Below are 25,903 nucleotides of genomic sequence, written 5' to 3'. Positions count from 1 at the left end.
GTTCTGATCCTGAACCCCTACCATTCCCCTCTCCATCATCTTTTCTACCCAGTTCCCTCCTTCCATCTGTGTCTTATGACTATTTTATTCCACTTTCTAAGTAATATTCAAGCATCTTTTCTTGTGGCTTCCTTCTTGTCTAGCTTCTTTGAGTCTGTGGAATATTCTGTGGAGTATTTTATGGCTAATATCCACTTAAAAGTGAATACAAACCATGCATGTCCTTTTGAGACTGGGTTACCATACAAAGGATGATATATTTTCAAGTTCTATCCATTCGCCTTCAAAATTCATAATGCCTTTATTTATAATAGCTGTAGAGTATTCTATTGTGTATATGTACCACATTTTAGTTACCCATTCTTCAGCTGAGGCAAATCTTGGGTTTTTTTCCATTTTCTGACTATTACTAAAAAAGTAGCTATAAACATATTTGAGCAAGTGTCTTTGTAGAATGGTGGACTACGTTTTGGGTATATGCCCAGGAGTAGTATAGCTGGGTCTTGAAGAAGAACTACTCTGTTTTCTGAGAAACCATCAAATTGATTTCAAAAGTGGTTGTGCAAATTAGCACTCCCAGTAGCAATGGAAAAGTATTCATCCTTGCTCCACATCCTCATCAGAATGTGCTCTGTCTTGAGTTTCTGATCTTAGCCATTCTGGCTATGGTAAGATGGAATCTCAGAGTTGTTTTGACTTACGTGTCCCTGAAACTAAGGTCTTTGAACATTTCTTTAGGTGCTTCTCTGCCATTAGAAGTTCATCATTTGCGAATTCTTTGTTTAGCACTTTACCCCCATTTTTGGGGAGTAGGATAATTTGGGTTTTGGGTGTATAACTTCTTGTATACTTTATAAATTTTGAATATTATCCCTCTGTCACATGTAGGGTTAGTAACATCCTTTCCCAATCTGTAGGCTGCCATTTTGCCCTATTGACAGTGACCTTTGCCTTACCAAAGCTTTTCAGTTTCATGAGGTCCAATTTATCAATTGTTGATCTAAACGACTGAACCATTGGAGTTCTATTTAATAAATTGTCTCTTGTACCAATGTTAAAGGGTATTTCCCACTTTCCCTTCTGTGAGATTGAGTGTAACAAGTTTTATGTTGCATCCACTGATTTACTTAGACTTGAGCTTTGTGCAGGGTGATAAGTATGGATCCACTTTCATTCTTCTACATGTAGACATCCAATTAGACCAGCACCATTTGTTGATGATGCTTTTATTTTTCCATTGTATGGTTTTGGATTATTTATCAAAACTCAAGTGTCCATAAGTATGTGAGTTATTTCTGGATCCTTGATTCAATTCTATTGGTCAACATGTCTGTTTCTGTATCAGCAGTGTTCATCACTATTACTCTATAGTACAGCTTTAGGTCAGGGATGATATTCCTCCTGACATTCTTATATTGTTCAGGATTCTTTTGACTATCCTGGGTTTTTGTTTTGTTTTGTTTTGTTCGTTTTTGTTTTTTCTATATGAAGTTGGGAATTGTTCATTCAAGGGCTATAAAAAATAGTGTTGGAATTTTGATGGGGATCTTGTTGAATCTGCAGATTGTTTTTGGTAAGATGGCCATTTTCACTATGTTAATCCTACCTATNNATGAGCATGGGAGATCTTTCTGATACCTTTAATTTCTTTCTTCAGGGACTTGAAGTTCTGTTGTGCAAATCTTTCACTTGCTTGGGTTGAGTTATACCAAGATATATTATTCTCAGCTATTGTAAAGGGTGTTGTTTTCAGAATTTCTTACAGTTAGGAAAGTAGATTAGGAATGATCCCCCAGTAATTGTCAAAGCCAAATAAAATAACTATAGTCTGAGTCTCATTTATTTGTAAGCTAGTTAGGTACAGGCTTAAATTGTTTTATATCATAATTGAGAGGTTTGTTGGGTATAAAACTAGATTGGAACTTGTGCATTAAAGGCTGCAAGATATCCATCGAGGACCTTATGGTTTTGACAGTCCATATTGAAAAGTCAGGGGTAATACTGATAGGTCTGCCTTTGTATGTTACCTGGCCCTTGCTGCTTTTAATATTATTTCTTTGTTCTGTAGATATTTTGTGCTTTGATTATTATGTGGTGGGAGTATTTTCTTTTTTTGCCCAGTTTAAATGATAGTCTACAATCTTCTTGTGTATTTATAGGCAACTCTTTATTTAATGTTAGGAAAGTTTTCTTCTATGATATTGTTGAAAATATTTTCTGGGCCTTGGAGCTGGGACTTTTCATCTTCTTCTATTCCTATTATACTTAGGTTAGGACATTTCATGGTATGCAAGATTCCCTGGATGTTTTATGTCAGTAATTTTTTAGATTTAACATTTTCTTTGACTGGTGTATCAATTCTTTATATTGTATCTTCATTACCTGAGATTCTCTCTCCCATCTCCTGTATTCTGTTGGTGATGATTGGATCTGTTGTTCCTATTCTCTTCCCTGGGTTTTCTATCTCCGGGATGCCTCTGCTTTTGTTTTCTTTATTACTTCTATCTCCACTTTTAGATTGTGCACAGCTTTATTTATTTCCTTCTCCTGTTTAATTGAGTTTTCTTATATATCATTAAGGAATTTATTTGTTTTCTCTTTAAAGACCTCTATCTGTTTGATTGTATTTTCCTTTGTTTCTTTAAGGGATTTAGTCATTTCTTCTCTAAAGTTCTCTATCATTCTCATAAGATTGTGTGTATTTAAGGTCAATTTCTTGTGCTTCAGTTGTGTTATGATATCCAGGACTTGATGTAGTCAAGTAGGTGTGTTCAGAGGTGTTATATTGTCCTGGCTTTTGTTAATTGTGTTCGTTCAAGAGCCTTTAACTGGATGGCTTTAGTCCCTGGGTGTTCCTGGTGTAGCAGATATTGGTAGTGAGATTATCCTCACGTTCCTGGTATGGCAGGCTTGTGATAAGTATCCTAAGATTTTATGGTGCCAGATCAGCAGGTCCGTATGGTTCAGGATCCACAGGTCCGATGAAGATGGGCAGAGAACTGGCAGGAGAATGGAGGTCTGCCAGGGATATCAAACAGTTCAGGGCAGCTTGGGGTGCTCCACAGGACTCATCAAGCAGACGAGATGGGTAGAGGGAGGGAAGCCTATCTGCCTAAATGACCCACAATCTGGAGATCTGATGAGGGTAGGCAAAGAGGTACAGGGGAGAATGGAAGACAAAGGGGATAGCAAACTGCTCAAGGTACTTTGGGGTGTACCAAAGGACTGAGAGAGCAAAAGAGTTGAATGGGGAAAAGAGAAGCTAACCTGTATGGTTTAATATCTGCACGTCAGATTATGGCGGGCAGAGAGGTGGTAGGAGAATGAAGGTCCACTCCAATTTTTAAAAAGAAGTAATGATCAGGCATTACAGGAAATGAATTTTAAAATAATCTTAACTTCCTATCTATTGTATTTCAAGTTTAAAGACAATACATTTAATGCATGTAAAATAAAACTTGCCAAGTAAGAGAATGGCAAAATTCATGAGAATGTAAAAATATGAATTAAATACATGACCTTTCAATTAAAATGTTAAAGATATTCATAATACTTATAATATAGCAAGATAGTCTTTAAAAATAAATAAAAGTCATCACATCCAAGAACAGCAGAAAAAATAAATTGCTTCACCATGAATAGACTATAAATTTTCATTCTTTTGAAGTTTATTGAGAAGAAAAAAATTAATGTTAAAGAATATTCAGCTAAATAATTTTGAAATATTTTCCTCTTCAGTTTATGGACTAATTTCTCAAATAAAATGTTAATCCCAAATGGATCCATTGATTAATTCAAAAAAAAATTTAAGAGAGAAACAATTGGAATTTTAAAACAGAAATTTTATAAAACAAAATTATAAAACTTTCAGAAAGACGTTAAAGAAGGTACAACATAGCAATAATTGAGCATTTTGAATGTGATGTACAATAGCTATTTAGCATTCATAGGATGATAAGTTCAACCATCGCACTATAATTTTTAAATGATTTCTTAAAATTTGTGGATATAAATATCTCTGCCACACTACAAATATTTAAGATATACTATGTAAAGTGTATGTAGTAAGCTTGAAATTTTGGATGTGTTGGAACATTTTCTAGGAGATGTGATTTAAATCATCAAAGACAAATATAGATGAAGATCTGAACTATTCATTATCTATTGAAGATTATGCAACCATAACTATAAACTTCACTCAACAAAAACTCTAGGCCAAAATTATTCCACCAGTGAATTAAAGCAATCATTAAGAATAAATGAGTCAGGACTTACCAGAAGTACAAGACAATATACTTCTCAGTTTACTAAAGATTTGACACAGTCTGAATGCTAAAAGTAGACATAAACAGAAAATTAGGCAAAATACCCCTAAACAATTCCAAAAATCCAAAAATAAAATAGATGGATTACTGTACAAGTAACCCTAAAAATTCCACTAGAAAATTCCAACCAACACTGACAGACACCTTCAAGAACATAGCAGGCTACAAAATTAATACACAAAAAATAGTAGACTTCCTACATACAAGGAAGAAACAGACTGAAAAATAAATCATGGAAGCCATACTATTCACAGTATCCCCCTAAAATGTGAAATATCTTGGAGTAACTCTAATCAAACAAAGGAAGGACTTACATAAACTTACATAACATATAAACTTTAAGATATTGAAGAAAGACATTGAAGAAGATAACAAAAGATGGAAACAGTAAAAATAATCATTCTGCCAAAATTAATCTATAGATTTATCACAATCTCTATCAAAGTTTGAGCATAATTGTTAATAGAATTTTAAAAGACAACTTGCAATTTTGTATAGAAACACACACACACACACACACACACACACACCACCACCACCACCACCACCACCACCACCACCATGATAACTAAAAACAATTCTGAATAGTAAAAGAACAGCTGGATGTACCATCCTCACCAATCTCAAACTTTACTAAAGATTTATAATAAAAAATATAAAAATTCCACGGTGTTACCACCAAAACAGATAAAATGGTCAATAGAATTAAGTTGAAAACACAGGCATAAATCCATACACCTATAGACACCTTATTTTTGATAAATTTTTTATAATATATATATATATATATATATATATATATATATATATATANTGTTAAAGGTGTATTCTTGAGTGTATAATAAAGATTTCAACACCTTGCTGCCTAAAAAAAAAAAAAAAAAAAAAAAAAAAAAAAAAAAAAAAAAGCATTGAAATAAACTTAGTGACATAAATTCTCATTGAAGTTATTACAATGCCCAGGAGAAGGTCAGCCTACAATTGTGGCATGTTTATAATATATATATATATATATATATATATATATATATATATACAATTATAATATATATTAGAAAACACAAACAGAAATATACAATGAGAAAAAAGTAGTATTTTCAACAAATTATATAGCCTTGACTCCTTGGCATAGGGAAGAATTTTCTGAACACAACACTGTTGGCACACACACTAAGAACCACATTTAATAAATAGAATTTCTTAAAAATGAAAAGCTTCTATATGGCAAAAGACACTCACTCAAACAAAGCAGTCACTTACAAAATGTAAAAATATTTTTACCAACTACACATTGAACAGAGGGCTCACATCCAAAATGCTAGAGAGCAAGAGAAAGCAAATGACCCAAATAAAATTGGGTACAAAATTAAACAGTGTATTCTCAAACAAGGAAACCAAAATAGCTGAGAAACATGTTTAAATGCAGAGACAAAAAAATGGAGCAGAGACTGAAGGAAAGGTCATCCAAAGACCACCTCGCCTAGGGATGCATCTCATCTGCAGACACCAAACCCTGACACTATTGCTGATGCTAAGAAGTGCTTGCTGACAGCAGCCTGGTATAACTGTCCCCTGAGAGGCTCAACTAACTGGACTACCCAGAGCTCCCAGAGACTAAACCACCAACCCAAGAGTATACCTGGAGGGATCCTTGGCCTCAGACACATATGTAGCTGAGGAAGGCCTTATCTGACATCAATGGGATGGAAGGATCTTGGCCCTGTGGAGGCTTAATGCCTCAGTGTAGGGGGATGCTAGCATGTTGAGGCAGGAATGGGAGGGGTGGGGGAAGCACCCTCATAAAGTCATGCAGAAATGTGGGTCTGGGATCAGGGTTTTGGGAGAGGAAAATAGTAAGGGGGACAACATTTGAAATGTAAATATATAAAATAACCAATAAAAAATAAATCTTTTTTTAAAAATGTTTAAAATCCTTTGTCATCAGAAAAATGAAAATCAAAGCTACTTTGATATTTCATCTGAAACCTGGCAAAATGGCTCAAATCAATATAACAAATGATGTTTATATTGGAGATGAAATGGAGAAAGGAAAACACATATCTGTTGATGGAAATACAACTTCTGTAGCCTCTATGAAAACCAAAGTGGTACTTATTCAGGAAGCTGAGGACATTTATCTCAAAATCCAGCTATGCTACTTTTAGGTGTATATTCAAAGGACACTTCATTCTACCGCAGAAACATTTGCTCAACTAGGTTCATTACTACATCATTCATATTATCTAGGTATTGAAAACAGCCTCGATTTCTGTCAGTGGATAAATAGATAAAGAAAGTGTGGTATATTTACACAATGGAATATTATTCTACAATTAAAAATGAAATTCACAAGTAAATGGATGGAACTACAAAAAAGGTGAAGTAACCCATTACCAGAAAAACAGATATGGTATATATTCAACTACATATGAATAATATCTGTTAAATCTTCAGTAATCAGGCTATAATCCAGAGAACCACATAGGTTAGATATAGAGTAAAGGCTTGAGCAGAGGATTGGATCACTGTAGAAAGGGAAAATGGAATAAACAGCTGTGGATTCCTACCACTGGGCAGGAATGTGAGGATTAAATAGGGAGAGGAGGGAAGAGGAAGAGAAGGGATGTAATAAGGGGAGGAATAGATAAAATTAAGGACCATTTATAGAATTTTGTAGAAACCTAATTCAGTAGAATCTTCCTAAAATATTTATGTATATAAAGAAGACTAAAAGGAATTTCCAAGTAACAGGGGAGATGGAACCCCAACTGGACAATTTTGTGACCAAATGAAACTTCCAGCTCTAGGTCTGAGTTACATCTCATGGAATTGTGAGACAAAGGAGTCATTTGAGCACTTCCAAACAGGCCATGTTATTGTCAAAGCTATTGGTTGTTCTTCACAAACAGATGATGGAGTCCTACAGCTGAAAATGGTAACTATACAACTCATTGAACATGGAGAAGTCAAACTGGTACCTTCTTAGATCCTTCACCACTACTGTCTAGTATTCAGAATACTGGAAGGTACTCTGAATGCTTCCAAAGAATAAAGGTAAACACCAACCCTGCTACAAATCTGTCTATCTAGAAGAGTGACGTATTCAGGACATGTGCATTAGTGGTACAAAGCTTATGGGATTAAACAACCAATATCTGATAGAATTTAAGGCTTTCTCCATGAAATGGAACCCACCCACCAACACTGCTCATTTAGTCAAAAACTTGAGATGTGTCAGGGACCTAGAAGAAAACCAAATGCTACCATTCTGGTAAAGGAATATAGCAACAAATGAGCTCCTAAGGACATTCTGTTATACGCATATATCAATATCTTGCTCATCCATCATCAGAAAAACTTCTCCTTCAATAGATGGGAATAAATTCAAAGACCCACATCTGCACCATATAGAGAGAGTAAAAGGCCTAGGAACACCCAGTTCTAAGTGGAATGTCACCAACAAATTTCTCCCCTCAGGAAACCATGCTTTAGAGGAAAAAGATTATAGATCCATAGTAGAGGGAGGACACTAAAGAAACAAGGCTTTCTAAACACAGTGCAAAGGAACTCACAGAGACTGTGGAGCACTCACAGGGATCACATGGGTCTGGGCCTATTGGGGTTACAGTGCTGAGAGTGGAAGTGGACACAAGTCCAAATCACTAGCCCAGAACCTATGTCCAATCGATAACCACAGATAAACAAAAATTTAGCTTTCTCTATCATAGTCTCACAGAGCATGCAAGCCACTCTTTTCTTAAAAGATTAAGCACAATTTTATATACATGTATAAAACTGTCAAAGAAAATTCAGAAAGAAGAAAAATCGCCAGATATAGTATCTCATACTTGTAAGTCTAACAATAGAAAGTTGGGGATTTGAGAGTTCATGGCTGTCTTAGTCATTTTTAAATAAATTATAAGCCACTTTTATGACCATGCCCCATGCCCAGTTGAAGATGGCCAATACAAAATGAACTCTGTGATAATTTTGGTGGGGTTGCTGCGGCTGCTGCTGCTGTTGGATTTTTGGTTTGTTTTTTGGTTTTGTCTCATAATGCCTTGCCTTAACATTTTTTCTTTTCTTTTCTTTTCCCCCAAGACTTTATTTTATGAGTACACTGTAGCTGTCTTCAGACACACCAAAAGAGGACAAAACCTTACAGATGATTATGAGCCACCATGTGGTTGCGAAGAGTTGAACTCAGGACCTCTGGAAGAGCAGTCAGAGTTCTTACCACTGAGCCATCTCTCCACTGTCACCACCTCTTTTTTAAAGATGTATTTATTTTATGTATGTGAGTCAGTACACTTTAACAGTCTTCAGATACACCAGAAGAGGACATTGGATCACATTTCAGATAGTTATGAGCTGTCATGTGGTTGCTGAGAATTGAACTCAGGACCTCTGAAAGAGCAGTCAGTGCTCTTAACCACTGATCCATCTCTCCAGCCCCTTAACAGTTTTTTCCAACCCTACAAATATTTTGCTTTTATTTTAAGGTTCCCAATTTTGAGTTTATACATGATTTCCATGTGTGCCAATTTGTGTTTCTGCTTCTATATGCGTTTCTTGTGCTTTTTCTTTGGCTCTTTGTTTTTCTGTTTGTTCATTTGTTTGTTTTTATATTATTGGTTTTTTCCTTAATCTTAGATGGCTGTTTATTATTTAATGATACCAGAAACAAGGATGAATATGTTAGTGAGTGAAGAGATTGTGAGGATCTGAGAGGACGTGGGCAAAGGACAATAATGATCAGAATATATTGTATGAAAAAATGTATTTTCAATTAAAAAAATTCGACTCCATAGATGCAATGGGGCTTTTGTTTTCTAACAATTCAGCATAGCAATAGCTTAGTAGGTAAAGTACCTACCATGTAAGATTGAAGTCTAAGCTTATATCTCCAGAATTCATGTATAGCCAGATGTGCCAGTATGCATCTTTAATCCAATGTGCCTCTGGTGAGATGCTAGGTAGAGATAGAAAAATCTTCTAAAGCTTTCAGGCCAGTTAGCCTGGTTTACAAAGCCACACATACACAAAAAATCTTCCCTCAACAAACTAGAAGAATTAACAATCGCCACCAAGCTGCCTTCTGACCTTCACATGTGCACTTTGGCACTCATATCTATACAGATTCATAGAAAGATTTTTTATAAGCCTCGATGCAATTAAAATATATTAAAATCATAAACAGAAAAATGTCTATCATGAAAAGAAAGTTACAGAAAAAGTATTTGATGAATTTAAACATCCATTAATGTTATATAGACAAACCAAAGCAAATTTCAAAAGAAGGAAATTTCTATGCACAGAAATCAGATGCCAGTCAGTCTTACAGAGAGAATGACAAAATGAAGAATAATAAGCTTCATAACCTAACATCTATATGAAAACCCAAGAAATCATTATTCTAAGTGCATATGGAGATCCAACCCAATATACAATCTTTAAATGAGTGAAAAAGTTGTTTAAGGAACAAAATATACAAATAATTAGAAGTATTCCCATGCAATGTCATCAAACAGAAAGGGGAAAATAATTGTAGAATGGAATAATATATTTCCAAGAGAGCCAAGAAGAGATTTATCCAAATATTTGTCAGTAAGTAAAAGAAAAACAACCTAAGCATGAAATAGAAATTCTCAAAAGACTTTTTAAAAATTTAGACATTGTTCAGAATTGTTAATAGTTTCCATTCATTTTGTTGTAAATGCTTATTTTCATGCTGTTCTATAAAATTTTCACATGATTCTTGGCCAGAATGCCCTCACGCAGCTCACCCCTTTGCTTTTGATCTTCTTGTAGAACACTTTTAGAGGAAAACCAGACATGCAGACCTAAGCGTGAATAATTCATATGCTACAACTTTATCTGACCTGTCCTGACTCTCAGTTATTCTTCAGTTCAGCCTTCATTGATTTTATGGAGAAAACTGAGGCCACATATACACTGCTCCTCACATCCACGAATCAATGTCCCTGTGTTTATGTAACATCCAGAATGAGAGAAAGTATAGATGTAGTATGATAAGTCTAGGCTTTCAGAATTAAAGGGAGCTTTGGAGGTCATTGAGTGTAAACCTTAAGTATTCCAGCTTTTGCAGCTGAAGTATCTCTCCCACCATTTTTCTAATTCATCTTTGCCCAAATAAAGAAAAATATCTGCCATTTAGTTTTCTTTTTCCCTGTTTACAGAATGCTTCTTCATCAAGCATCCTCCCTCTTTAATGTATTTAATATATTCCTTTGATCTGGCAACGTTTGACCACTCCATATGCCACTGTATCAATGAGATATGCATAAAATATAAGTAAGGTAAAATCTGACTAGAAAATAGATATTGCTATATCACTTGGCTATCTTCCAGAATATAATGGTAAGACCCTACTGCTAAACAGTCCAAAAGCATGAGGTGCAGACTGTGGTGAAATTCAACGGGTAAGGATAGAAAGCTTCATCCCTACTGACTAGTTTTCATAGTGTGAGAAGGAGCTAAGCAGACTACAAGTAGAGAAAGGAAATCTATCAGACCCAGCCATGAACCCTTTGATCTACAATTTTGACTGGCCAGGCAAGACATACCCACTATACAACACTGACACAAACAACACGAGAGAAAACATTTTACAGTTGGATTTAAGCATCTCTTCAGAAAGTGAAACTCATATTTGGCACCTTTATCAGCTCAGGAACCTATGGTTAGACAGGACATATGACCTAGGGAAAACCCACTATCATTCTGCTAAATGGATATAGTACTAAGCCAACTCCTAATGGTTTATCTTTATACCCACACATCTCAACCATCACCTGTGAAGCTTCTATTTGCAATCAGTCGTGATTACCAGCACAGTGATTCATGACTGGCCATAAGGTAGAGAGTAAGAGACCAGAATGTTCAACACTCAAGGGAATATTTACACTGCATCCTACTCTAAAAGCTCAGGGACTATTGCAGAAAGTGGGCAGAAAGAGTGTAAGAACCAGAGATGGCAGATGTTGACAAGGAAACAGTGTCTCCTAGATGCAACAGGACAGAGACACATACACACCCAAGAGTTGGGATGTGAACAAAACCTGTGCAAGCCCAAGCCAGACCATCTTTCAGCATGGAGAAATGAGTTGGGCAAACAGTTGCACTCATCCATGGATCTATTGACAACTTTCTCTGCTGAGAAAGAGAAAGACAGGTTTCTCTGAGTTGTCAATCATGATCCAGTGTCAGGTTGCCCTGATAAGTCAATCATGATCCAGTGGAAATTCAAACATCCAAGCTATATTTGGGCAGAACAAATTGGTATAGAACGATGTTTTGTTTTGTTTTGTTTTGTTTTGTTTTGTTTTGTTTTGTTTCAAAAGTAGTACAAAAAGGAAAGTGGGGTAGATCTGGGAAGAGTTGTGAGGTTAATATGATCAAAACATATCATATTAAAACTCTCAAATAACTAATAAAAATAAATCATGATTGTATCAGAAAAATGTATATGGTCAAAAAGGTTTTCTCACATTACATAAAAGATGAAGTTAGAGGGATTTCCACTCAATAATTACACAGCTAGCTTACCTGTAACTATCTTTGCCATCAGCTCACTGTCAAAAAACAATGGGTGACTTTAGCTTGAGCATCACAACTATTTAATGCTAGAAGAAAGAGTATAAAGTCATAGTTGGATCTGTCACATGGACAGATTCTCAGAAAGCCCTATTTACTCTCTGCTACCTCTTACAGGATGGGAATTGGTTCTCAGGCTCACTTAGATGCAAGGAGACCAGGTACTGAGGTGAGATTTGTTCATCAGTTCAACATGAAATGGCATTACCACCCTCAGAAAGATTAGGTTTTGTCAGTGGTAATAAAAGGGGGCATCTGATGAGTCTGCAATCAATAATAAAGTGTTCTGGAGACCTAGTTATTCATTGTATCTCTATAATCTGCCCCAATGTCTGATGCTCAATAAATATTGAATACTAAATGGCCTTTCTCATTAAGTACCACATGTGCACTGGGAAATACCCTTCAGTAGTCAGTCAGGTTTTTAAAATAAAGGGAGGACAATAAAATCTTACCACAATCATACTTCTATCTAGAATCAGAAATAACACCCTCTGCACACATTACTCAGTAAGATCAATTTGAATAACTTTATTTGAAACATAAGTAATTGGACTGGTTTATAGATTATCTGTTTAAAATATTTAGACAAGATATTTAAAGAGGAAGAATTGATGGCATCTAAGATTCTATTTTCCCTCTTCATGGAACCACATGACAATGAAAGATGAAGGCACTGATAAAGAAAACATAAAAACACATAAATAAAACCAAGCAATGATCTCCTGAACATTTGTGTAAGAATTCAAGCACTATTATTTTAACTGAGTCACAGGACAAAAATAGGAGCCACCTATACTTTCATCAGCTTTTATCCATTTAGGGCAACATTTGATTCTCCATTAGATGCACCAAGAAAACCACTGAAGAAATTATACTGGCTAGTGACATTTGTTGTACCAGAAAGATGAGAAGACACATGTTCAGTGTTACAATAAATGATGGTAATGTTCCCTGAATGAATGAAAGGCACAATACAGACTCAGTGTCATCCATACACCTTGTGTTATCATACTGAGACCACAGAAGTCCTCAGTAGAATGCAAAGTATGGAGCAAGATATTGCTCGTGTGTGTGTGTGTGTGTGTGTGTGTGTGTGTGTGTGTGTGTGTGTGTGTGTGACTGCTTTTATGTATGTGTATGTGTGACTGTTTTATGTATGTATTTGTGTGTCTCTCTGTCTGTCTGTCTCTTTCTGCCTGCCTGTGTCTGTGTGCATGCCTGGTTGGGTGAAAATGATTGGAAATTTTCACAGCTGCATTCTAATTTCACTACAGTTTTGTAACTAATTATATCTTTATGTTTTACTGTAATTTATGTTTTTCAATTTATGGGCCTACTAAGATTGGGGGGTTTGTTTGTTTTTGTTTGTTTTTGTTTGGTTTGGTTTGAGTTTATGGTTAAAGCCTTGCATACCCCCATATCCAAATACATGAACAATTAAATTCATTAACCAAATACACACCAAATCAGAACACAGGATTACTCAGTTTAATAAAATAGAAAGACCCTTTTATGAACTGCAACATCTGAGCTTTTCTCCACTGTAGTGACTCATTAGTAAATGCTCATAATTGGGCTGATGAGCCAATAAGAGTCAGAACTGCTTTGAGTTTACCAGAATACATTTTCCTTCAGCCTTATACTTCGTCCACATAAATGCCTTCAAAGACTTTATGTGATCCCCATAGTATATCTAGAGTCTTGATGGCAGTAACTATTTTCTCTGTGGAATATCTATAATTCAAATATACATCTAGCACATCTTGTGAACTTAGTTCTGCACTGAGATAAGGAGAATGGTGCGGTTTCTAGTCATCTCAGCATTGACAGAGTTGTCCATAATCACCTATGAACTGATTATAAGTAAAAGCATATATGACCAGGACTTCAGAGGCACACATATTCTTCATCACATTAAATTCATGCTTGTATAGATATAAATTTGACCATATAATGTAACCTTATAAATGTGTTCAGGCTGATGTGATGGCTCAGTGGATAAAGGTACCTGCAGCCAAGACACATGGCAAGAGTTTGATCCCTGAGACTCACCTGATAGAAGATGAGAACTGACTCACAATCGTCCTCTGAATTCCACATTTATGTAACTGTATGAGTGTGTCAACACACATATACATCGAAATAAATTGCAATAAATTTTAAATTAAAATGCAAATATGTCCCTAACAAAGCTTTGAGTACATATTTTCATGACAAGTAGCTCTGGAAAACTATCCACAAGTCTTTATTGTTAGGCAAAGGAGACATGGGTGTGGTGGAGCATGTAGGGGACCAGAGGCAGGAAGGTAGTGAAACCCTGACTCAGAAAAGACAAATGATAGGAAGGCAGGGAGAGAGGATGTACCTAGAATGACCAGAAAACACATGTACTAATTGCACTGAGATTTACCATATGTGGAACTTTCTGATAATGACCAAATGTTCCATTCCAAACACATATGCCAAACCTCAAGTAAAAAGCTGGTTCATATTCTCTGATAAAATACTTCTTAATGATTTGGCAGTGCCTTTTGAGATTAAAATATGATCCTTTCCCTAAAAACACATGAGTAGCCTATGAATAGACTTCCTTAACACCAGCGATGAATGCACACAGCTTGGCTCCTCCCCGCTCCCCCCCACACACACACACACAGAACACAGAAGAAAAGCACCTCTTTTGGTGTCAATGTGTCACACCTAGTTCTCACTGTGCTTTCATACAACCTGTCCCATATGTGCGTAGAGCAAGTACATTTCTGCTTCTACTGTCCAAGTATTTATTTTTCTTTATTCCCCACTGAACAGTGACTTCACACAGGAAACTGATGAGCTTATGAGCACATTACTGAAGGTAAATTTTTTAAACAGTTGGAACAAATCTTAAAAAATATTTGACTACATGATATTCTTTGAACAAAAGTTAATAGTAGAAATCAGCCAACAATGGTGGTTTCTACCTGTAGTTGATGCATTCTGGAGGCTGCAGTTTGAGGCCAATCTGAGCTCCCAAATGAGTCCAAGTTATCCTGAGCAAAGAGACTCTGTTCAGTCTCAAAAATATAAAAACTTATATGAAACAAGTAATACCAGATAACTTTCCCTATTGCCTGAGTTCATCCCTCCATGGTCCATGGTACTCAGAACACCACATTCCTACATCAGTATGACATGAAAAAGGTTTTGTTATTGTTATTGTTGTTGTTTTAGTTTTGTTTTGTTTTTAGCAGAAGGACTATAGAAGTTCTTCTAGAACATGTCCTATGAAGAATCCATGTTATTACATTAAGAAGAAAATCAGTAATAAGGATTGCAGATATTTCCTCCATACAGAAACTTTTGTTATTTTTCATCCTAATTTGTAGATACTGAGTTGCAATTAAGTGACTTAAAGGTTCAAGACTCCTGGATCTTTCTTCTTAAGATACAATAAATAAATAAATAAATAAACAAAAACAAGTATGTCATATCAGATAGCTTCCTTTCTCTTACCAGGTAGTTCTGAATATCACCTATTTGTTAAGGCAGATGACCATTTATGGAACATGATCTTCTATGCAAATGATAGTAATTTACTAAAACTTTAAAATCAAAACCTTCATGATGTTCAACTTGAGACATTTATAAATTTTTATAAATAAAAATTATAAATTTTTGTGTGTTTTTGTAGACAGATTTTCTCATACACTCTAAGCTGTTCTTGAATTTCCAATCTTCCACCTCTCATATGTGTTGGCTTGAATTTGAAATGCCTCCACAGGCTCATAGATTTAAACTCTTGGTCACCAAAAGTTGGAAATAGTTGAATGAATCAGGAGTAAGGGCTTGTTGAAGGAAATGTTTCACTTTGGGAGGACTTTGGGGTTTCAAAAACCCAAGCCAGGCCCCGTGCCTCCTCTTGGTGATTGAGGATTCATTTATAGAAATCTCAGCTTCTTTACCTCCATGATGCTTTTCATGATGGCAATGGACTAAACCTCTGAACCTGTAAGCCAAGCTCAATTTACTACTTTTTTATGAGTTGCTATGACCATGGTAACTCTTCACAACAAAAGAACACTGACAGAGAAGAGTACCAAGTGCAGACATTTCCTGTTTCGTTATCGTGTTTTGAGTCCTTGTATCCAGATTATGTCTGACCTCTACCACACTACAAGCATGCATGTGTAATCTAGCTCTCCCAGCTCCACTAGACTTCTTCAGCTCTTGTGCTGCTTTCTTTACTTCTCTGTAGTGTCACTTGACTCCTCAAGCAAGTGCCTGCTTTATACAGAGGAGGCAGAATCCTTTTAACTTGGCCTCCTCTCAAATTTTAAAGCACTCCCAAAGAAGTGACTGGATGCTTTGTTGTCATTCTTTGTTGTCAATTCCTTCTTTTCACATTCTCTTTCCCTTCAAACTCCTAACTGAACTCAGGCTCACAGTTCCTAGATATAACCACATTATGCCTCTTACTTTCCACAATCTATTTTAATCACCTTCCACCATCCTAAAATAATCATATCTCTTTTGACTTTCTCCTCAGTTGTAACCACTTTTCTTACATACACACACTTACAGGGTCTGTCTATCCTCTCTTAGTTACTACATATCTCAGTCCCAATGCTTCGCTAAAACCCATTTCTTCACAGTTTAGCCACAATCATAGAGACTCCATCCTCTGAAACCTCAGTCTGAACATTAATCTCTTTGATCAATTTTTTAGGTTTCTAGGCTTATGCCCACACACATCACTCTATAGCACCCTTCCGTGCCACTCCTTTACTCCTTCCTTTCCAATATAGCCTAGATTACATGCCCAATGGTCCACCAGCATCTCCAGAGCCCTTGTAAACTCTTGCAACATGTCTGCACACCATACACATACAACTTTTATTTATATTTTCTTTACTCTTATCATTTGACTAAAAGTCAAATAACAATTGTTTCCTTGGAGATTCAAAACAATAAAACCTGAAAGCTGATTGAGAGATAAAGGAGCTGGATCCCCATATTTCACTTTAAATTCAGAGCTATCAGGGCCTGTTGGGAATTTCTTTACCAGAATATTCCATATGATGATAATAAGATTCAAGGAAATTTATAATAAAATATATGAGATCATAAAGTAAGCTTCAAAGAAGCCAATTATTTTACCCCCAAGACAATTAGACTATGAATTATAAAAATAAGGCATATAAAATATATGTGTGGCATATAAACATATACTTCCAGGGGATGACAAGGTAAAGACAAATGATACCCATTATATAAACTTCTAGATAACTAGTAAGTTATTTCTCTTCCAGTGAAATGAGCCAATTCAAGACAGATTATATTATATTAAATTCTGGTTATTTGGAAACTTCTCTAGAGTGAGATCACTGGTCACAAGGAAGGATGCCAGGGTAGTCACCCACCCCAAGGAGGGAGTGGGGAGAGGGGGAAAGAAGGGAGAGACCCAAAATGTCTGTATTATATAGGTAAGAGCCTCTAGGTGAAGGACAGCCCTTCCTCTGGGCTGGAAAGTTCAGGGTTTTGGGCAAGATATGCGAGGTAGGGACTAAGAGATGCTGGGAGAGCATGGAGGCCATATCTGCTTCAGTATGGAGAGCTTGGAGGCCATATCTGCTTCAGTATGGAGAGCATGGAGGCCATATCTGCTTCAGTATGTAAAATATGAACCTCAATCCCTTGTCCCTTGTTCCAGAGACCAAAGCCAAACAATAACTTGTATAATACAAATATAAATTTTAAAGTCAATTGAATGATATTTTCACATATCGTGCTTTACATTACTGAGGATACACAATGAAAATGACACTGCAAAGGTACTTGGTAGCTTAATTGCTTATTTTTACTGTAAATAAGCTTCCAAATTTGTCAAACTTCAATTTCAAACTCATGAAATTTGGAGAAAGAATCTTAAATATAGTAGACAGAGGGAAAATAACAAAAATGAACTCAGATATTAGAGTTGGAAAAAAAAAGATTCAGGTAAGAAATAAAAAATGCCAGACTCAGTTCTTTATAAGAGCTAATGGCGGACATTATTCAAGGTTCTATGAAGAAAAAAAGAGGAATAAATAAATTTCAAATGTATTTTTTATTAATCATTTTATTTGTTTACATTTCAAATGATATGCCCCTTCGCAGTTATTCCTCCACAACTCTCTTATCCCATACCTCCTCTCCCCCTCTCATTTGCCTCTATGAGAGTGTTCCTCCACCTAATCACCCACACCTGCCTCACCGTTCTAACATCCCCCTATGCTGGGGCATCAAGCCTCCACAGGACCAAGGGCCTCCTCTCCAATTAATGTCAGATAAGGCCATCCTCAGCTACATATGTGCCTGAAGCCATGGATCCCTCTTTGGTTGGTGGTTTAGTCTCTGGGAGATCTGGGTAGTTCAGTTAGTTGATATTGTTCTTCCTATGGGGTTGCAATCCCATTCAGCGCCTTTAGTCCTTTCCCTAGCTCTTCCATTTGGGGTCCCCAGGCTCAGTGCAATGGTTGGCTGTGAGTATCTGCATTTGTATTGGTCGGGTGCTAGAAGACCTCTCAGAGAACAACCATATCAGGCTGCGGTTAGCAACTACTCCTTGACATCAGCATGGTTTGGGGTCTGAATGGCCTATCCTTCAGTCTCTGTTCTGTTTTTTGTCCCTGTCTTTCTTTTGGACATGAACATGTCTGGGTTAACAATTTGGGAAATAAAACTATAGATACAGCATAAGTCACAAATAAGAGAAGAGTTCCAACTCTATACTGAGGTAGAAAACTCAGTGCATTTTCTTCTCTGATTCAAACTCTAAGTTAAAAACTAGAAAAGGAGACTCTGTCCAAGTAAATCTGAAAGCAGAGGACTAACCTCACTGCAGCTTAGTTTTTTGGGCATTATTCTTGCATGTTGTTGTGGTTGTTGATTTTGTTTTGTTTTGCTTTGCTTTGTTTTGCTGTTTGTTTGTTTGTCTGTTTACCAAGGGTAAGACACATTCATGGAGTAGCTGCATTAGTAAGTAAGTAAGCAAATAAATAAATAAATAAATAAATAAATAAATAAATAAATAAAGCAGAGTTCAGTGTAAAGAGTAATGCCAGCAACAAAAAGAAACAGTAATTATCATGATATAATTTATTAAGAAACAGCAATTACAAATTTGTGTAACTAACCAAAGAATTCCAAATTAAAAGAAGGATAAAAACAAAGGATTTTAAAAGAGATATGAGCTTTTCAGAAACACAACAAAAAAGGTAATTCTCTTTTAGTAACCAACAGGGAACCTCCATCAAAATCAGCAGAGATGAAAAGATCTTAGTATCTTAACTATTTCAATCTAAGTTGCATTTATTGTAGATTGTGATCAGACCATCTATATGCAGTCTTTCCTGCTTCCCACAGTACATTTGCTGAAAGAAGAAAAAAGGAAATTTCTAAAAGAACTTCAGGCTCATGTCGATTTCAGTCATTAATTTTATAAAACACTCAATGAAGTTTAATGCAAGTATTGTTAAGTTTAAGCAAGATGAGGGCTTGAGGAAGTGGCTCACTGGATAAAAAAAAACACTGCTGTAAATGTGGAGGACTGGTGTCTGCATCCCTGGGACACACGTTAATGGCAGTCAAATGTGGGAGCTTATCATCACAACACTCTAGAGGCAGAGGCCGGGCATCCCCAGGCATGCCGAGTAGATGAGCTTAGAACTGACAAGCTCTTGGTTCAGTAACAGACCCTGCCTCAATAAGTAATGCATATAGTGATCCAAGAAAACACCTGATATCAAGCGTACACTCACACACACACTCACACACACAAAAACACATACCTTTGCACATGTAAATATCATGTACTTTTATATATGATGACCACACCAAACACATATAAAAAGAGGAAATAACAACCTTAATACCAAAACCTATCAAAGAAATTACAAAGCAATGTAGACAAGTATTCTTCATAAATACAGACACAAAATACCCTTCTGGATGCTACAAATTAAATCCAATATTCCATCTAATGAATACTAAACTATTAGTGGGTTGAATTTATAAGGGAATGTCTAGGTTCATAGCACATTCACAAAGCTAGAAATGTGAGTAACCACAGTAAGAGAAGAAAAAAGCAAATGCATGTAAACGTTTCAACAGATGCAGTAAATGGCATTGTACAAATTCAACACTCTGATACAAAGCACTTAGCAAATTAGCAACATTAGGACTCTTCTCTCAAACCAATAAGCCTTTTCTCCCAGTAGAGCTGTCCATGACCTGCCTGAGGACTCTAGTCATCAATGCATTCTCATCCACACTAGGGAGGGCATTTCAATAATATAACTGCCCTAGTGTGACTATGCCTCTGTCTGTGACCCTTCACGCATTCTTCATGGGTGACCTCATACCCATACTGCATTAAGTAACCCAGTAAAGTCATTGATTCACTAACCTGACTTGGTTGAAGTCACTTGATGCTTCATCATTGTCCTCTCTATCTGGCATGAATGGAAATAAATGATTTCAGAAGGAGAAAATTTTAAAAATTATATAGTTTATTACTAATACATTAGTTGAGCTCATTCGCTTTTAAAAATGCCTATTCCTCAAAAATATTTCAAAATGGAGGAGTTTGAGAAGGTAAGTTTGCTCAATCTTTCTTTTTTTTGGGGGGGGGGGTTTCGAGACAGGGTTTCTCTGTGTAACCCTGGCTGTCCTGGATCTCACTCTGTAGACCAGGCTGGCCTCGAACTCAGAAATCCGCCTGCCTCTGCCTTCTGAGTGCTGGGATTAAAGGCATGCACCACCACACCCAGCTTGCTCAATCTTTAAAAACAAACAAACAAACAAACTCTCAAGGACTCACACTTTGAGAACAGTAGATGGTGTCCAACTTAAACTCATTTGTGAGTTTAATGTAACCAGAAGACAGACCAACACCAATAATATAAACAAGGTAAATGAAAGGCCAATTTCATGACTGTGAAGATGACTCAGTAAGTAAGGGACCTAACAGACAAGCATAGAGACCTAAGCTCAGATCCCTAGCACACAAGTTACAGCAAAGCTTGGAAAAGAGTGCCAGTAACCATAGTAATGGGGGTGGGGGTGGGGGGTGGAGACAAGTAGGTCCTGGGAGATTATCGGCCAGCTAGCCATTCAATTATTTGGTGAGTGCTGGATTCAGTAAGAGAACTTGTCTCAAGGAATAAGCTAAAGACCAATGGTGGAAGAAAAAATCAACATGGATAAACACGTGTGTGCATGTACACTCACAGAGGAAGAGAGGGAGGGAAGAAGGGTCTTAATCTTTACTATGACCCAAATTTTCCTAACCAGAATATTAGTAAAGTGAATTCAACATACAAAACAAAATATATAACATCATAACATCAAATTAAATTTCATTATGAATATTTTACAAAAGAAAGATTACATGATTATTCTATATTATAACATTAATAAATATAAAAATGTTTTATAGAAAATAAATTATTTAATTTTCTAATTATCAATATAATCATAGACAAAAATATAAAAGCCATAACCACATATAATTTCATAATCCATGGTGATTCTTATTTATAGTGGGGATACATTAAAATTTGGCTGTAATGGTTTTAGACATTTTATATGAATTAGAAAAAGTAGTCTTTCCTTGGGAGTTCATTTATTTATTAATATTGAATAAAGAATATAATTTATTCAAGAATAGCCACAACTAAGTTATAAAAGCTCTCTGTGTAAATGCAAACCAAGTTTCTGGGAATAATAAATCAAAAATTTTATTCATAATGGAAATTCAAAGTCAGTTATAAATACTCATTTTAAAAGTACACATCTCCCTTTCATAGCAATAAAGTTTTTTCTGATACTTTCAGTACCTATTTGCTTTAATGCATTGTCTCACATAGAATTTTACTTTTACTAATTAAATTTGCTATTTGATATATTTTAGTGTATTCTGGTTACTCTTCACTATCTATGACCCCCAATAGTTCCCTTCTCTCCTTAAAGTCTCTTTCGCACATTCTTACTGTTTTATTTTGTTTTGTTATTGTGTTGTGAGGGGAAGTTCAATGGGTTGAACCAGAGCTATCCATTGGAGCATGGTAGACAGTAAATTGGTTTTAATAACTTTCAAATTGGTAAAATATATCATTTATTTTCCATTGACTTGGTAATAATAGGAAAACTGAAAATCAACCAAAATATGAATATATTTGCAACTGTTTTCTATAAGTTGTTGCTGCAAAAATCTCATGGTCATTGGCATAAGAGTCTAGAATTGCTTGCCATGAATATAATATTTTTGTTTTTGTTTCTTGAGACAGTGCCAAAGTGCAATTTAAGGTATTCCCCCCTTCAGCTTCATGTACTCTGAAGAAGTTGGTTTGGTTTGGTTTGGTTTGGTTTGGTTTGGTTTGGTTTGGTTTGGGGTGGTGGTAGTACTGTGGATTGATCACAGGACTTCACACATGCTAGGCATCTGCTGTAAGACCAAGTCACAGTCCCAGCATATCAAACATGAAAAACTTCTAAAAACCATTACGTGTTTTTAGTTATAGTATTACATACAAAGATTTTTATTGTAGCACCATTTTGTTTAGCAGATTAATTTGGTTTTTTTGACTAATAAATATATATTCATCACATTATGTCTGCTAATAAACCTAAAATGGTTGAATTTCCACATTGAAAAATAAGTTATTTTATATGACCCAGCACAGGGGAAGGCCAGGGCCAAGTAGTGGGAGTGGGTGGGTAGGGGAGCAGGGGGGGAGGGGTATAGGGAACTTTCAGGTTTGAAATGTAAATAAAGAAAATAATAATAAATAAAAAATAAAATAAAAAAACTTAACAGAAACCAAAAAAAAGAAAAATAAGTTATTAAGATCTTAGGTATGAAATATTCAATGTGCACAGCAAATAACATCAATAGTTTTCATTTCTCTTTTATGTGCTTGTAGTTCAAGACATGATTTGGAGACTCCAGTTCTTATCCAGCATGTGTTCTACCCTACTAATCCAGGCAATCTGAAAATACTCACTTAAGGGCTCTTTGTGCCAGGTACCTCATGAGTAGAACAGACAAAAGTTTGGCTCTGTGGGGCTCTTTCTAGCTGGGTAGACACACAGCATTGGAACAATAGTGCTGAACAGGAAATCAAAATCAGTGCCGACAAGGTTTAAGAACTAACACGTCAGCAGTTGTCAATGAAGCACATGAAGAGATGTGAAGATTACTGTAGCCATCTCCAAAGAGTGTGCAGAATTCTGCTAGAAATATGTGTCCAGTGAAGAAAAAAATATCACCCCGAAGAAGGCTAAGAATGGTTATATTTACTGAACTGTATCCTAGGAATAAGACAGTTACTTAAGAACAATGTTCAGCACTGGATAAAACAATCTCTAAATGTGTTGAGTAGCTATGTAAGATGGGTTCACTACACCCTTGAAAATCCTTCATTATAAAACTTGGTATATCACTATGAGCACACTGCTGGGCTGGTGACTTATATCTATGGAGGGATGCATTCAGCTGTGATCATTTGATTAACAAATACAGGCTATTCTAAAAAGAATGATCCTTCCTTATGTCGAACATGTCATCCAATATCAGTGTCACTGCTGATGTATCCAGAATGTCAGGTAAATCTTCAGATACTTCACAGTCTGCCCTGGAAGTAATTTCACTTGGGAATAAAGCTGCCATTTGGCTCAATTACTTTCATAAGGCCTAATTCTGGAAGGCAGGCAGCCACTCTATTAAGCTCCAAGGGGCTTCATCACCAGAATGATTTCCCTGGACAAAGAAGGCATTTCACTGAAGCATTAACTGCACTTTAAAACCAAACAATCTTTGTGAAAGGTTTTATAGGCAGTCTGGACCTCTCAGTTAGTAGTAGAATTTTTGGAAACATGAATAGAAATGAGGACACAGAGCCACTGCTCAGTATCACTTAGAGGCTTTAAAAATGGGCTGCAGAGGAGACATGAAAGGTTGTCAATCAGTTGCAGAGAATCATCTACAATAGGTCAACAAAGATTTGCAGTGAGCATGAAGCAGGTGTTACAAATTCTATAGCTCTTTGTATAGACTTTTCATTTCCCCAAGAATTTTGTGAGCTTCTTATAATTTCACTTATCAAACATTCCATTTATAAAATGCAACTTTTAAAATTTGTTTTATGTATATTTATGTGTATGAATGTTTACCTGTATGCATGGAAGTTTCTGTTGCATATGGATGCCAAAAAAATTTCAGATTCATTGAAAATTAATAACAGATGGCTATAGCCTCCTCCATGTGGAAGCTGGAAGCAAGTCAGGTCTTGGACAAAACCAGCAAGCATTTTCAATCATCAAGTCACCTATGCAGTCTCACAAAACAACTTATTATAAGAGGGTCATTTAAGATATTCAAACTTAATTTTAAACTCATAAATAAATTACACCTTGTTTAGAAAAAATAAGGTAATATACAATATAATATAACAAATATAAATTATTTTGTTAAAAAAAGTAGTATGTACAAAAAAAAAGTAGTATGTGCTTACCTTTTGGTAAAATAGTTAATTTAGGTGACTTTTAGGGGATTATGACTTGTTTGATCTATGGAATCCAGAACCTCCTCAAGTAAGGCAAGAACTCCAATACAAAATTGTATCTCCAGGACAAAATCATTGAATTTTGCTGGACAAAAGACTGTATTCTACCATACAGAACCCTCAGAGAGCTTCTTCCCCATTATCTACTTATTTCTTTTAAAACAACTTTTGTGTATTTATTTTGCATTACTGGTAATTAGCTCAAAGCCTCACACATGTGATGCATACATCCTACCCCTGACATATAACTTTATTTTTAAAACTCTTGACCAGAACTTAGATATAGTATTTTAATTTTTACAAAAACATTATGTAGCCGGGTGTGGTGGCGCATGCATTTAATCCCAGCACTTGGGAGGCAGAGGCAGGCAGATTTTTGAGTTCGAGGCCAGCCTGGTCTACAAAGTGAGTTCCAGGACAGCCAAGGCTACACAGAGAAACTCTGTCTCGAAAAACCAAAATAAATAAATAAATAAATAAATAAATAAAAATAAAAATAAAAAAAACTATATGTAGAATTCTCTTAAGTGCAACCATTAATTTTGTGTTACTACGTGATAAATAAAGCAAAGAAATAATATAGCAAGCCAACCACAGAGCACACACCTTTAATCCCAGCATTCAGGAGGCAGAGGTAAGTTCATGTGTACAGTGAGTTTTGGGACAGCCAGGGCTACACTGAGTGACCATGTCTCAGAATTAAATGGAGCAGGTACTAGAAGATGTCCATGTGGAGAAGGGGTGAGGTGGAAAGGAGGTGTGGGATGTGGAGCAGTAAGAAGGTGGATGGGGAGGGGCAGGAAATGGAATTTGGAGTGTAAACATTATTTACAAATTAAATTAAATTAAATTTAAAAAAAAGAAAAAAATAGAAGTTCAGAGGACTTCCTCCTCTGGAAGAGGGCCCAGTTTCAGTTCCCAGCACCTGAATGGAAGTTCAGTGTCATCTCTGGACACTCTGAGCTCCTTCATGAACAATGTGCACATAAACTCAGGCAAGTACAAACACATTCCCAGACACATACACACACAAATAAATCCTTTTACAAAACACTATTTTAAAAATAAATAAAACAAAGAAAATGAATACAAGTTCAGTGTTATATAATTGATTTGACTTTTAATTTTAGCTGACTATTTCAAGATACTTATGCAAAAAGTCTTTCATATTTCATATCAGCTTGGTTATGAATATTTTTCCTAGGCTATGCTTAGTTTCTTTTTTATTAAATATTTTCTTCATTTACATTTCAAATACTACCCCGAAAGTCCCGTAAGCCTTCCCCCCACCCGGCTCCCCAACCCACCTATTCCTGCTTCCTGGCCATGGCATTCCCCTGTATTGGGGCATATAATCTTCGCAAGATCAAGGGC

Source organism: Mus pahari, chromosome 2 (genome assembly GCF_900095145.1).
Source record: "Mus pahari chromosome 2, PAHARI_EIJ_v1.1, whole genome shotgun sequence".
NCBI classification, from domain to species: Eukaryota; Metazoa; Chordata; class Mammalia; order Rodentia; family Muridae; genus Mus; species Mus pahari.
This window is presented reverse-complemented; position numbering follows the sequence as displayed.